The following is a 15,757-nucleotide window of genomic DNA, read 5'->3' on the forward strand; positions in this document are numbered from 1 at the left end:
GTGCTCTTGCTAAAGATGTCACAGAGCAAAAGCAACGAGAATGCCCAGTGACGTATTCTAGGAAAGTGGCCAAAGTTGACAAGTGTTTTAGGGCTGATAGTGACCAGGAAATGGGTGGTTATTTACATCAACAAATATGTTAGTGGCAGAGAGTGGGGATGAGGATCACCCCAGGAATAATGTGGAAGAAAGCAGAGCCTTCAAGATTGACCTAGAGAAGACAGTAAATCTCATTAATTTGGACTTCACTAATCCAGTTCCTGAATTTTTTCATTTCCAGGGGTATGTAGAAACTGCTTTGCCAAGCAAATTCCCAGGATAAATAACATTCCACAGGATTTATCTAACCTGCTTAAAAGAACAAGCTAATTTTAATCATGCTAGCCATAACTGCAGGCATTGGGCCAGCTTAGTAAGGACAAGGTACTCTGTTCCCTGAAGAACCCATACAAGAACTACTTCTTTAATTATTGTTGAAACTCCCTTTAGAATGGTGCTAATAGAACATTCTGGAATCATGGAAATGTTCTGTAATTTGGAGTTACCCAATATTGAAGTCACTAGTCACATGTGGCTACTGAGCCCTAGATATGTGCCTAATGTGATGAAGGAACTGACTCTTTAATTCTTTTTAAATAACCACATGTGACTAGTCATTACTACATCTGACAGAACAGCATTAGAAAGTACAATTGGCCAAAGTGCATATGGATGGATCCAACTACGGGTTAGGTCAGTATCTGCACGTAAACTTTTAACATACACACCACGCAGGCAACGCTGTGCCTCTTCTTGCCAAAACTTTGTTGTTCTATTAGAGGTGACTATTAATTGAATAGTATTTAGAATATACCCACCTGAGGCATTTAAATATTTACTAAATGAACAAATAAATCATTAAATGGATGGAGAGAGCATTTAAAAAGTTAGCCCACAATGACAGAATCTGTAATCCAGCTCACCCAATTATGTTAAATCTGATTGAAGAGATGTGACAAGGGTCACACCACACTGCTTCAATCCATGGCAATTCAACACTCATCTGTTGAAACTGGGAGGACATTCAGCAGAGGAGAGATGACCAGGTGGAGAGAAGAGGACCAAGTATGGAGGAACCCATGAGTTTTTAGTGTCCTGGTCTTAGTACTCAATTCTGGGTACATCGCTTTATTTTTCATTTATGTATAATAATAACAGTAATAACGAATAACATTAACTGCCAGCTCTGTATGTGCCAGACACTGTTTTAAATACTCTTCCAGTATTAATTTCATTTAGTCTTCATGACATCACATGATGTAGATACTATGTTTATTCTTATTTTATAGTTGAGGAAAACAAAGCTACAAATGAGCTTTTGGTGACAAATAAAAATGAGCAGCACCTGCCTTTTAGTATCAGAAGATTCTTAAAGCCATTCTTATTTTGTGGGTCTTCTCTCCTTAAACTCCCACTCTGACCCCGAAGTTCAAATGATGAGCCAAAAAACAGTGAGTCAGAACACCCTGTTTGTTTGTATATTAATGAGTCAAAAAACAGAAAAGGTGCCAAAAAACAGTATTAAGAAAGAAAAACAGATGCAGAAGAGACGTTTATAATTATTAGAGAATATTATGAACTTCAGGTCTGTAAATTGGAAAACTTAGATGAAAGAAGTTATTTTCTAGAAAAATAGAACCAAAATTATTCCAAGAATAATTATGACACTCACATAATGATTAAAAATTTGATCAGTAGTCAAATAGTTTCCCACAAAAAAGTACCAGGCCCAGATGGTTTTAAGAATTGTTTCAGAAAATTGAAAAAGAGGAAACGCTACCCAGTTCTTTTATGAGTTTATTTTAACCATGTTACCAAAACTCAAAAAGAACAGTGAAAGGAAAAATATAAACCAATCTCACTTATAAACCAGATGCAAAACATTAGCAAACTATAAAAGTTTATATTTATATATATGAGTGTGTGCACGTTCATATATACATATATACCTACACATACATGCATACATATATATATACTGAAATAGCATATATACTTGCAATACATTAAAATAACATCATGACCGAGAAGCATTTATCATTAGAAACATTAGAAATTCAATTAGTGAAGTAACGTGTGTTAAAACACTGGAGAGCCATCTGGAGGAAAAAAGGTTAGAACCACACCTCAAACGATACACAGATGAATTCCAAATGGATCAAAGATTTAGAGCAAAGATTTCATTCCAAAAAAAATGAAACCATAAAAAACCTGATGAAAACATGGGAGCATTATTTTATATCTTTGGGGTGGGAAAAGCTATTTTACTATGACTTCAAATTCAGAAAATACAAAAGATTGATCATTTATCTACAGAAAAATAAAATTTCTATATGCAAAAAAATGAGAAAGGTTAAAATACAAATAATAATTTGGGCATAAATATTTGCATCTTCCATCACAAAGTGTTAATCTAATATATAAAGAGCTTCTAGAGATCAGGAAGAAAATTGGCAAATGACAGCAAAATATTCAAAATTTAACAAATTTTGACAAAGCTTAATATCCGTGACTAAGATGACCAAGATCAAAATATAGAACACCCCTCTTTCAGCAGAATATTTCCTTATAACACCTTCCAGTCCATTGAGCCCCTCTAACCCAAGAGGCAATCCTTATTCTGATTGCCAACACCATGGATCAATTTTGTCTGTTTTAAGCATTTGTTTAAAAATTGGGAACAGAGATAATCACCATCAGGACACTGTTTTTTGTTTTGTTTTGTTTTTAGGAGGTATCAGGGATTGAAACTGGGATCTTGTACATGTGGAACAGGAACAGAACCACTGAGCTACACCCACTCTGTGGGTCACTGTTTTTATGTAATGCAGTATTGCAAGTCCTTTGTGTAAGAAGAGAGGAAAAGGAAATAAAAGGTATAAAGTTTGAAAGGAAGAAGCAAAATTTTTATGTTTAATAAATAATGTGATTGCCTATCAGAAAAGCCCAGAGGATGTACAGATAAATTATTATAATGAACAAGAGAATTCAGCAAGTTTGCTGGATGTAGGATTAAGATATTAATATCATAGCATTCTTATCTACAAGCAACAATTGAAAGGACACTTTCAAAAAATTTCCATTTGCAAGAGCAATAAAATCATAAAAATGCTCACATATGTTACAAGGGGTAAGCTCATTGTGGCATTGCTTGTCATCACACACAGAGACAAACAAAGAAATACACAGAGACACAAAACAATATAAAAGTCTATCTATGAATAATACATATAGCAGTAAATACAAATAAATAAGTGAAAGTAGTTAAAATAAGTATTTTAAGTATATATGTACCAATATGGACAACATAGAAACGAGTGTAAAAGCGCATGGCAAAAGAACTCACACAGAATGATCAGAGTTATGGATTTATTTCCAATTTCAAAAAACCTGTAATAATGGGGTACATACTCAATGGATGTACTTAATGAACATATAAAAATATAAAGAGCTACTCATCAACATCAGGTTATCTTCAGGTGGGAGGAAGGAGACTGTGATGGGGAAGAGGTGACCTTGAACTGTCTGCAAAATTTTATTTCTTTTAAACCCTGGAGCAAACATGAGCATTTAATGATTTAGGGGTCGAATGAATATGGTAATATATTACAGCACATTTTTGTATATTTGAGACTGTTCATACTTTTACCAACTAATTGGCTTGTAATGCTGTATGTGGATTTGCATCCTCTGAACCTTAGTTAACCCGTCTATAAAATGGGCATAAACAAATGCTTGCTGGGTCTCCGGCTCAGTGTTGTTGTCAGGACATGAAAATGTATGATAAGCAGTGAAATCCCGCTCAGCTAATGCTCTTCTGATTGCTGATGTGCAGGATTGCTGCCCAGCACAACGCCGCGGGACACCGTCAGATCCTGGAGGTACTGATCGTACCATGTGTCAGTCCTTGCTAAGAACCTCAAATGCGTTGTCCCACGATGTCCTCGTAGCAGCCAAGAGATGCATACAGTGCTACGATCATCTCCCTTTCACAGACCAGTGGATGCGGCATAGAAAGGTAAGTGGATTTCCCACGGTCACGAAGTTAAGTGAGGGTGTGGGGTAGGGCGCCAAGGTCTGAGCCAGGGCCTGCTCATTGCAAAGCCGCTGCTCTTAGTTTCTTTCCCTGCACAGACAGGTGCAGCGTCACGTGGGAATGCCCTCCGACGTTCTGACATGAGTTTATCAGGACTCCTACCGACCTCCTCCCTCTCTACATACCTCCTACCTACCTAATGCCGAGAGGGACACGGACTGTTCCTGGAACGCCCGCGGGAAGGGCTCCCGCCCCTCGGGGAGCGCATCACTGCTCGGTAGCCCTGCCGCTCCCCGCGTGGCTCAGGGCTGGAGCAGGCTGGCCCTTCGCCTGAAAGCCAGGTCTGCCTAGGAAGCAGTTATTACAATGACAGTGGTGCCCACGGATTGAAGACAAGGACCTCGTGGCAGGGAGGGAAGGGAAGGTGTGGGGTCTCCAACCTTTCCCCTGGGAAACGGAGGATGCAAAGTACTGGTTTCTATGAGCCGGGAATTCCCGTGAGCAGGAGGAACTGTTTATAATTCCTCTTCCCAGTGTGTGTGTCCTATTCTGTGCCAGACACCGTGCTAGGTGTTATATTCTCCTTATAACAACTGTCTGAATTTATGTTGCCAGCGGTAGGTTTCCAGGTTCTTGGTTACATCCCAAGAAAGCGTTCAGAGACGTGCCACAGGTAGAAAAGCCAGTCAACGGTTTAATGAGACACGAAAGAAAGCGAGAGCACACACCTGAGGCTTGGGTGCAGGCAAGCCCAAGGGCCCAGGTTGGGGCTGGAGCTGCGGCCTTTTCAAGGTCGTTCTTTCCTCCTCCCCATCCCCTATGGTTAGGTGGGATCTTAGCTCTTTGCTGTTCTGATTGGTTGCTTTTCTGCCTTCCTACTGGTTTATACTATAGACCACTCAGGTTGCCCTTTTAGGTTTGAGGGAACCAGTGGAGAGGCCTTCGTGTTTGAAATGATCCAGGACTTTTCTTTTGGCACCGAGACCTCGTGACCCGGCTCTTGGCGGGCTGCCCTGTCGTGAAGGTTATGGCTTTGTTCTGACCGGCTGCCTTCCCTCATTTCCTTTACTAACCTGCCTCAAATATACCTTCTTTACAGGTGTGGAAACTGAGGCTCAGAGAGGTTAAATAACGTGTCCATACTCTAGAGGTTAAAGAACTCTAAGGCATTCATGAAAAACTGGAATTCAAGCCTAGGTCTTCTGGCACTAAGAGCAGAGCCCATCCTCTCTCCTATTTCACAACCGCCGCGATTGCAGTGATGCTTTGTTGCAAAGAAGGAAAACGTCCTGCCCATGCCTTTGCTCCCTGAGCCCTGGGATCCTGACCGTACTCTTCAGCTTTTAACACAGCGTCTCCTTCCGGGAAGGTGCTCTGTCTGTGCATGTTAAAGTAAACTGAGTCATGTTCCAGCAGTAAGTCAAGCTTGCTTTCATTGGGGAAATGCAACAAGGGAACCAAAGGGCAAATTATAACAATGACCTTCACCAGACCACTCAGCATCTTAAATCAGTGACCAGCCCCGACCTGGGGATATCAGTGTCTGGGAATGAAAAAATGACATTTTTGAGTGCTCTGATGTAGGGTCCTTTTAATGAAAACCACAATAATACTTGGGGATCCCATATTGCAATATAAGCAAGGCACTAAGTTTTTCAGTTCTCCCATAAAGGTGAGGAAATTGGGGCCTAGAGAGAGTATTTTGTCCAGAGTCACCCAACTAGTAAGCGCCAGAGGTTAGAGTGTGACCGGTAGAATGTCGGGTTCCAGCATCCACATGTCATAACCTCTGCCCTAAAGCGAAACGGCAGAAAATCACTCCTCTGATTTGCACCTTTGCTGCCAGGCTCTTGGTCTTGAGGGATCTGAGGCCAGCACACAGCCCCCTTGGGCTCTTTCTTTTGGCCTCTTGGTGACTATTCTTTCTGGGCTTCTGGTCTATTAGTTTGGGGCAGTTCATTTTTTAAAAATCTGTATTGTGGCAAAACACATATTTATGACATAAAAATTGTCCTTTTAGCAATTTTTAAATGTACAATTCAATGGCACCAATTACATTCACAATGTGGTGCTGTTCAGTGTTTATCAAACAGTCTTGCCATGTGGCTTGCCAGCCCATAGCCCACCCGGTGACCTTTCACCAGCGCCTCGGCCTGAGTGGGTGGGGTGAAGGAGTCCACAGCAGAGTGTGAACGATAAGCTCCCTCCGCTCATCTCCAGCTGGGATAGGCATGTCTCCACAGCAACTGTTTTGAAAGCAGAAAGCCATCTTCATCGATAATATGGCTTCACTGGGAATCTAAATCAGTCTTGATCTTTTAAATTAATCTTTTACATTAAAGAGTTTAAATCTCTAGCAGTTCACAGTCATGGGAAATCCTGGTCATATCCCATTGTGTCAATTTACTCCATCACGAAAAGGAAAAAAAATTAAATTGAAAATAATTTAGATGTATTATGAAATAGAAGTCAAAACTTTTCTGTATTTTAAGATAAAACAAAAGACATAAAAAACTTTCAAACTTGCAGCAGGTTGCTTTAGGCCCTAATCTCATAAATCCTCATAGGTGGCAAGCTTGAGATGACAATACTGGCTAAGGCAGACACCTTCCTGTTTCTCACAGAACTTGAAATATAGCAAGGAAGACAGAGCTGAGAGCAGTACTTCTGAGCTGAGTGGTCGAGTATTACAAAATAGAACAAAGAACTACAAGAGCAAGGCAGATGGTGATGTCCACTAGGGCTCAAGAGAGCTTTTTGAAAAAAGTGACTTTTACGCAAAGAGCTGGGAGGTGATGAATGAAGAAATAAGATTGCCAAAGTCTCACAATCAAGGAAGAGAGCGATAGTAGAAGGTGTTCTAGGAACTGAGAGAGAGAGCAGAAAGGTAGTGGGAGGGGTGGGGAAGCAGGACTTTGTAAATCCCCTGGGGAAGTACCTGAGTAGGAAAGTTTGAGAAGTGCTGGCTCAGTGTGTTACAACTGTGACATTACCTCACATAAAACAGGACTAATCCAACATTTGTTGAATAAATTATTTGACAATTAATACCTTACAGGATAATTTACATTCTAAAAGAGAATGTCAGGCCCAGACCTGCTAGGACCAGCTGGAAAACTATAAGAAACAAGAGAATTGAGAGAACAGATGAGTTGCAAAGTAAATATATAAAAACAATAATTTTTCCTAAACTGTAAGTTGTTAAAAATTACGGTGGAAGAGCTATCTAATTTAAAATAGCATCCAAAAGAAACCGAAGGATAAATGTAGAAAGTATTTTGTAGGAACTTTATTGAAAACATTTTAATAATCTATTGACAGACCTAAAGATAACTTAAGAAATCAAAAGACAAACTCAGGTCTTTGGTAGAAAGATGTCAGTTCTTCCTAGATTAATTGGTAAATTCAGTCCAATCACAATTAAAATAATAATTTTTTACCTTAACAAAATGATGTTAAAGTTCATTTGTAAAACTAATTATGAAGATTCATCAGGAAAACTCTTGAAAGATAAAAGCATCTGAAGAAAAAAAAAACGATCCCAGTTTGTTACTAAAACTATTTTAAAGCCATAATAATTAATAGGGGCATTGGGGAAAAACAGATCAGGGAAAAGGAATGGAGAGTCCATAAATGAAACAAAATTCATATTGCAACTTAATATATGAAAAGATGATACTGCAAAACAGTGAGGAGATGGGATTATTTAAAAAATGGTGTTTGATCAACTGGCTCAGTAGAGAACAAATAAAGCTGGATCCCTACTCACTTATTACATTAACACTAATTCCAGAAAGATCAAAGATCTAAATGCAAAAAAGAAACTATGAAAGTTCTAGAAGAAAGATAGCTGATTTTATCCTCCTAGAATGGGGATGACCTTTCTAAGCTGGACCGCAGACCAGAAGCCATAAAGGAAAAGATTGACAAACTTGACTATATCAAAATGGCTGTTTTATTTTTTCAAATATACTGTAAACCAAGAAAAGAGACAAATAACTCAGAATAGTTTTTATAACTCATGTGAAAGACAAAGAGCTCATTTCTTTCATTTTCAAAAAGCTCATGCAAATAAAAGAGAAAAATGATGAACTCAATAGAAAACGAGTCAAATCATATCAGCAGTCAATTTCCAAAAATGCTATCACTAAGTATGAAAATGTGCTCTATAACACTGAAAGTAAAGAAATGTAAATTAGATTATATTGAGAGTCTGTTTTTTATCTCTCAGGTTGCCAGAAACTAAAGTGATGAGGTCCTCATCTGAGAAGGCTCTGGAGAGGCAAACACTGCTTGACACCAATGCATGACAGGGAGTGGCAGAGGTGGTAAACTGGTTTATTTCTGGGAGGAACTTGGCAAAATCCATTGCATTTTAAAGATATGCATCATTCAATTTAGCAATTCCTTTGATAGGAATTTACCTAGAAATATATTTTCAAAAATTGGCCAAAGAGATATATGCAGGCATGTTCATTATGACATTATGACAATGTTTGCAATAGCACACACAAAAAAAGGAGAGAAGTGACTCACCAGAAGGGATGGATAGAGCACATAGAGCATGGTACTCCCAGGTGGTGGAATATTATGCAGTTGTAGAAAGGAAAGCAGTAGGTCTGTGTATACAGAAGTGAGGGAAAAAGAGGTACAGGGCTGTGCAAGCACCATCATCTCTTTTGTATCCATTTGAGAGAGAGAGAGAGAGAGAGGAAGATGGGGATGGTGATGAGATAGATGATCTATTTAGAGAAAGATAGATGATATACAGGCATCCTTTTGTAGGCATGAACAAAACTTTTTAAAGCAATAAAAATATTTTACCTATGGCTACCTTTGGGCAGAGGCACAGGGCTGAGGATGGAGGCTTTTACATTTCGTTGTATATTTTGCTTTATTAGGATTTTTAAAATACATAGAAAAATTACTTTTTTATTAAAATATCAACATGGATTACCTGGTTACTAGGATGATGGAATTATTTTTCTTCTTTAAATGTATCTGTAGTTAAAAAAAAAAAGTAAAAAAGTGCATGTGGTGGAGGAGGGATAAAGAAAGAGATAACAGGTAAAGACAAGGTTTTGACCCAAAGGAGAAAACTTCAAATGATAGCTGGTTCAATGCTGCTCAAGTCGGGAGGAGTCATTTCTAAAGGAGAGAACTTTCCAGCCCCTAATAGATTTCTCCAATTGCTTCTCTAGTGACAGTCCTCCCATACTCAACCATCAAGGAACGTGGCTTCAGCATCAAGAGGGTTAAAATAAATTAAAGGAAATCGGGCTTGAAAAAGAATGTCGTTACGATTTATGCAAGCATTTCCTCTCTATAGATAAAATGGAGTGAGATTACAAAAACAGATACAGGCTCACCTCATGTCCTCTCTTCCCCTCTGCTCACTGGGCAGACTAAAACGGTCTCTAACATTCTGCCTTCTCATGGGCGCTGCATGCCCTAGAGAGTAAAATACGCAGCAGACTTCGGCTGGATTCCAGGACTGCAGGACCACGTCCTGTCATCCGGGCTAGGTCTTCTCCTCTCCATCACCCCTTCCTGTGGTGCTTCCATACTGGAAGGCACTTTCTGAGTCCAGCTCTGTGCTTAGCGCCATGAGGCCATGAGATAGTAATACATACTCTCTACCCTCCAAGCACTGCTGAATGCTTCTGGAGAGCCTCACAAAACAATTAGCCATATGGAAGTAGGAAACTAAAGAAAGAACTTCAGCCAAGAGTTTGAGACAAAGCAGATGTTGTTGGTTGGCTGGCCCAACCTCCAACTAACCCCTCTATATCCATACAGCCAGGGCAGCTCTGTGACACGGTTTGGGACAAAGACATATAAGCAAAAATCTGTGGGTGAGGATTTATAAAAAGGTCAGACCCAGATGGCGTGTTCCTTTGGCTTTCGGCCCCTTCTTTAGTCTTCTTTTGGGGAGGTTGCTGGGAGGCTGTGGTGGAGCCGCCATCTTATAAACCAGTGGCAGCATGCAGGGGGGTGAAGGCCAGCACAGTAAGGAGGGCAGGTGGTGGGGGAGCAAGAGCATGTGTCCTCAATGGTATTGTTGCGTTGCTGTATCAGTCCTAATGGCCCACGTCAGAACTTTCCATTATGTGAGAAAAATAGACCTCCCTCGGGTATTCTGGTATTTTCAGTCAATCCATTATGAAGTAATTCACCTGGTCTTGAGAAAAAGTAGTCGTTGGAATTGAAGGATTTGGCTTCAAATTCTAGTTCAGAGGTTTATTTACCATGGTAAATTATTACTTAACCTTTCTGGGTCTCTGTTCTCTTAAGTATAAAATGGGGCTAAAAATGGTACTCAGACAGAGGTTTGAGGACTGCATAAAAAGAGAATTTGAAATTAATTGCATATAATATGTCCCTGCTCTATAAAAATCTGTTAAATCTTTTTGGCTAAAGGTGGAATGACATCCTGTTAGAATAGGCAGGCTCCCTACCATACTTTTTAACTATTCTTCCAGGAAGTCAGTCAAGCTTCAATGGAATACAAATAAAACAAAGCTAGGAAGAATGTAATCCAGAAGTAAATAAAGGAAACCATCAAGATACGTCAGCAAAAATGGGAAGTGGGCAAACCCATTATGTCTTTTCTTTTTTTAAAGATTTATTTATTTATTTTTTCCCTGCCCCTGCCCTGATTTTTTTTTGCTATCTGTGTCCATTTACTGTGTGATCTTCTGTATTTATTTCTCTTTTTTTTTTTTTGTCTTCTCTTCTCATCTTTATCTTGAAATGGACCTGGAATCTAGTATCCCCTAGAAAACTCAAGGCAAATAAAATCAATGTAGCCCAGGAGAATCCTAGAAAAGGCTTCCCCTTAGCCCATGAGAATTCTCAACACCAAAAAGGAAAGAAATGTCCCCATTAACATTTTCCTTCCCTTCCTCCTCCTTCCCTTTCTTTCTTTCAAAAGTCAACACCATTTAAAAACCTCTTAGGGGAGACAGTTTGTTCTGACTCATAGTGGAGAAACGATAGAGCCTGGTGTTACAAACTTCTATCAGTTGAATTCTCAAAGAAGATTTCTGAATTCTTCCAATCCCTCTCAGTGCGTGATTACTACACGTCAAATAGTCAAGAACCCCCAGTCCTGCCCTGTGCATGTTCTTAGAAGGTCTCCTAACCTTCTGATACAAAGAAAACTTTTCATACAATTTAGGTTCTCACAGCTTTATTGAATGATTCATGAATTGGACATCACCCCATTTAGAAAGTAGAAGGAATCTCTACTGAGGAGGTGGAAAGAGGAAGCTCATAGGGCTAATAAGGAATCAAGTGAGGAAATGTTCTGATCGGCTGTCTTTAGGTTTCCATTTTACATAGGGGGGTCTTATTACAAATTGGGGAGCAGATACACATCGATTGCTCTGATATGCTTATCCATTCCAGTAAGTTGTAACTACTGGACTAGTTTTATCACCAGGTGTTGCTTATCAGTGACCCTGGAGGATGTGTTTCTTTTCTCCAAAAACCTCTGCAGGTCCATTGCTTTGCCCTCTGAAAAGGCTTTCTTGAAAAGAGGTCTTCTCCCAGCAATGCCTGATGTAGAAGGCCATTTTATTTTACTTACTCTCAAAGCTCCATCTGTGAAATGGAAGGAGTGGGGGCGATGAGGTGAAGAGTGGGGTGATGAAGTGTAGAAGGAGGAGTAACTTAGATACCCTGTAGAATTCATTGTGAAACTATTTATTAGTTGCTTACAGTCCCTGGGACAGAGGAGGGAGCATTGGGTCACTCATTCATCTCATGAATGTTTATTGAACATTCTGTGTCTGGCACTCATACAACAATGGAAATACTATTGTGCAAGAAATTTCTTACTCTGAGTGTTTATATTCGAGTGAGGCGACAGACAATGATCAAACAAATAAATAAATGGGGTAGTTTCAGAAAGTGAAAGGAGTTATGAAGAAAAAACCACAACCAGGTAATGGAACGGAGCATGGCTGAGGGTAGGGAGCTCCTTGAGATAGGATGGGCCAGGGAAGCCTCTCAGAGGGGTCATCTCTGCTTAGCTGAAATGTGGAGCCAGTCACGCGCCTGCTCCCGCAGCACTTCTGGCCTGGCCCTCTGACTGGGGGCCCAGACTACTGCATTCTACTGCAAATGTATCTCCTTAAACCTCTTAGTTCCTGCCCAAAACCCAAATCCACGATCGTCTCCTCTCATGCTACCCAAGTGGGTCCAGACTTGAGTCTTGGTGGCCCATTGGAACCATTAATTTGGGTACCGGAGTACCTGGCCATCTCTGAAGCAGAGTATGAGGAAGCCAGGCCTATGGAAGCCATACCAGGAAGATGGGCAGAAATGACTGCACTTCCATTTTATCTATTTTTTAAAAATCTCATCTTTTTCAGGTTTTTTTTTTCAGGGGGGTATGCTTTATAATTAATATATTACTGGGATAATAATAATAGTGAATACTTATATAGAGCTTGCTATATACTTAGACATTGTTCAAAGTTCTCACATATCTTAATACATTTAACCTTCACAACAACTCCATGAGGTATGTACTAATATTAGCCCCCATTTTACAGAAGGAACAGAGGCACAGAGGGGTAAGTGACTCTCCCAACTTGTGAGCAGCAGAGCTGGGACTTGGAGACAGGTAGCCTGGTTCCATCTTTCGGCGTTCACCATCATTCTGTGTACCTTTCATGTATATAAATTGTTCGTTTGTTGTTTAAGCAGATTTATGCTTTTACTGGAGGTTCAGTCTCAGATTTCTTAGAGATCTCTTTCATATGTGATTATACCAAAAACCATTGATTGTATACTTTGGATGGATTTATGCTTTACTAATCTGTATCAATAAAATTGATTTGATAAAAAAATAATAGGTTGTAGACCACAGCAATGGCTATGAAGTCAATCAGAGCTGGGTTTAAATTCCCAATACCATTACTTCCTGGCTGTGTGACCTTGGGTTGATTATTTAACTTCCCTGAGCATTAGTTTTCTCATCCAAAAAGTTGAGATAATTACATCTTTCTCACATGTCATAAGGATGAAATGAGATGTTGCTTGTTAAATACTTAGCATGCTGCCTGGTCTAGTAAGTGCTGTTAATATCACTGTTATTATGAAAGCTCTTGCTGGGGAATCAAGTCATTCCTGCTGCACCAGATTCTTAGGACTCTGAAATGCCACTGGTAAGAGTAGAACTAGGCACAGCATTGTTGGATCACAGTTTTGCAATTATCTATCAAAGTATAAAATGTGGCAGCTTTGTACTCGGCAATTTCATTTCTGGAAATGTATCCTAAGGAAATAATAGTCCAAGACTACAAAGCCGTATGCTTGAGGAGACCCAGTGTAGAATTATTAACGTGGTAAAACTTGTATAATACCTAAATGTCCGTCAGTAGGGGGTTGGTCAAATATATATGGACATAATAGGATGCCATGAAGTCATTGTGTTCAGTGGTAATAAAGTCAGCAAAAGGGGTCTGTGTTTTCAAGTGAGACTGGCCTGTATAGACACATCTGCATAAAGAAAAAGGCCTGCGGGGAGGGGTCAGCAGGATATGTTAGCAAGACAGCTTTGTCCCAGACATGACAGCTGTTAGCACTACTGCCTAAATAGTCCTGGCTCCTGCATTTGAGGCATCTCTTAGGCTTGTACTTCCCAGCCCCACTGTGGCTGCGTGGGACCATGTGAGAGCTGGCCAGTGACGTGTAAGCCCAAGTGACGGGTCACGTCTGGGCCAAGCCTTTAACCGCTGGTGGGAGAGACTTTCCGTAGCGCTCTTCTTTCCTCTCTTCCCTGGCGATCAGCAGTGTTCCAAATGGCAGGCCACAGCTCTAACCTACTACGTCCTGGAGAGAGGAGGATGACCCTTGAGCAGATCCTCCAGCCAACCTGGGATGATCATGAAGCTTGAGGGGAAAACAAAGCCTTGTTGTTTGAAGCCACTGGTATTTGGTGATTTTTGCTCCCTCAAAAAAACCTAATCCCTCCTCACTGATACTTCCGACTCTAGGGCTTATGGTTGCTTTTTACTGTCTTCTTTTACTTGATTCCTATGATTTCTGATGTCTCGCTCTGGTTAAGGCAGTTCACTCAAAGGGCAGGGTTTCTGTGGGTCTACTCAAGAGCCTTGTTACTGGACTCAAGTAGTGGTTTGCCTCCTCATCCAGGCTGGCCACAGGGCTGTCCTCAGTGGGTCATTTGCTGGGGAGGGAGGAGGGAAAAAACCAGTGTGAAGAGGGGCAGGGGTTGGACCACACATAGCAGCCCTGGCTCACCAGAGGACAGGCGCGGGCTGGCGGGAGGTGGAGGCCCAGGGATGCCAGGTCTCAGGGGCAGAAAAGACATCTGCAGAAAGGGAGGCATGTATTTAGAAAGCCCTTAGTGTTACTGCCAGCTTAGTCTGTATGGAGTCAGAGTCTCCCAGGCACAAAATACAAAGGCCATTTTTCCCGCACTCTCCACTTTCTGTCTGCTCTGCATCCTGCTACTAGAACAATCCTGAACAATTTGATAGTATCATTTACCTGCTCAAAAACCTCCCTTTTAAATAAAAGATGGTGTTAATGGTCCACTTATTGATTTTTACACACCTTATGATGGTTTTTTCCTTTTACTTTCCTCAAGCCTGAGTCTTCTTCCCAGGAATGTTCACCGATCCATCTTCCACCATACCCCTCTCAGACCAACCCAGATGCCAAGATCCCAAATACGTCTCATCACCTGCAGAGGTGCCTTCTCAGAGAACCCAAGCCCTGACCAGAGCCTTCACCTTGGAAATCCGTAGCTTTTGCTTTCTCTCCAGTACCCTGGATTACCCTGCTCATCTACCACTTTTGATCATTTGTCAGGTCTTTCCAATCCTACTGGTAGCTCTCCTTGAGGGCAGGGACCATGTCTTAGGCATCTAAACTCCAAATGCCTGCCCTTCAGTGCCTCGGATAAGAAGCTGCCCCTTAAACACTTGGGTCTGTACTCTGGCAGGGAGAGAGGTCAGTGCCCAGTACCGTGAGCTGCCACCCCTAGCTCTGCATTTGTAAAATCTCCCAATGGCAACATTTCCTCCAGGGCTTCAAAATGGCTTGGGAGACATCTGGAATCATTTCAAGGTCATTCTTTGTGTATGTTCTTTAAAGCTGCTAGAATTGTCTGCTCAGACAGTACTATTGGGGAAAAAATTTTATGTTTTAACAAAATGTGCTGTACTCCATCTAGTGTTTTACCTAAAGAATGATAACATGATACTTTGAAAATTAAAGGGAAGGGAAATCTCCCACAAAGATAACTGATTGTTCTGGATTTACTTACAACCTTTTGGGAACAGCTAACATGATTTTAAAACTCAAAGAGAAGGTGATCGACTTTTTAAAAATAAAAACAAATTGCAGAGAAACACTGAACCTTTTCTTAAAAAAATGAAATAGATGAGAGGGATTTTCTTTCAGGTAAGAGGGAACATGGGATTGGTAAACTCTGTCTTTGCTATGGGAGTTTTCCTCCCCAAAGTCCTTCCTCCCCCAGGAATTGGTTGAGTCTATGTAGGCATATTACCTGTTGTCTTGGAACCTGAAGATTAAATGGGTCTTTTAAATTGTGTGCCTTTCCTATTCTAAATAAGACAAAAGGCATGCTAATTGATTGATTCAATAGGCACTTTTCTTGCATAGTGCTGGGATGGCCAATAATGA

General features: G+C 40.6%; 1 long non-coding RNA gene across 1 annotated transcript; it reads left to right on the forward strand.

Moving 5' to 3' along the window:
- Positions 1-454: 454 nt before the first annotated feature.
- LOC111765133 (uncharacterized) lies at positions 455-15,354 on the forward strand. Its single transcript, XR_002797551.2, has 4 exons — positions 455-732; positions 3,875-4,057; positions 5,175-5,490; positions 8,307-15,354. It is a non-coding gene; the product is annotated as an uncharacterized lncRNA (long non-coding RNA).
- Positions 15,355-15,757: the final 403 nt, after the last annotated feature.

Source organism: Dasypus novemcinctus, chromosome 6 (assembly GCF_030445035.2).
Source record: "Dasypus novemcinctus isolate mDasNov1 chromosome 6, mDasNov1.1.hap2, whole genome shotgun sequence".
NCBI lineage: Eukaryota > Metazoa > Chordata > Mammalia > Cingulata > Dasypodidae > Dasypus > Dasypus novemcinctus.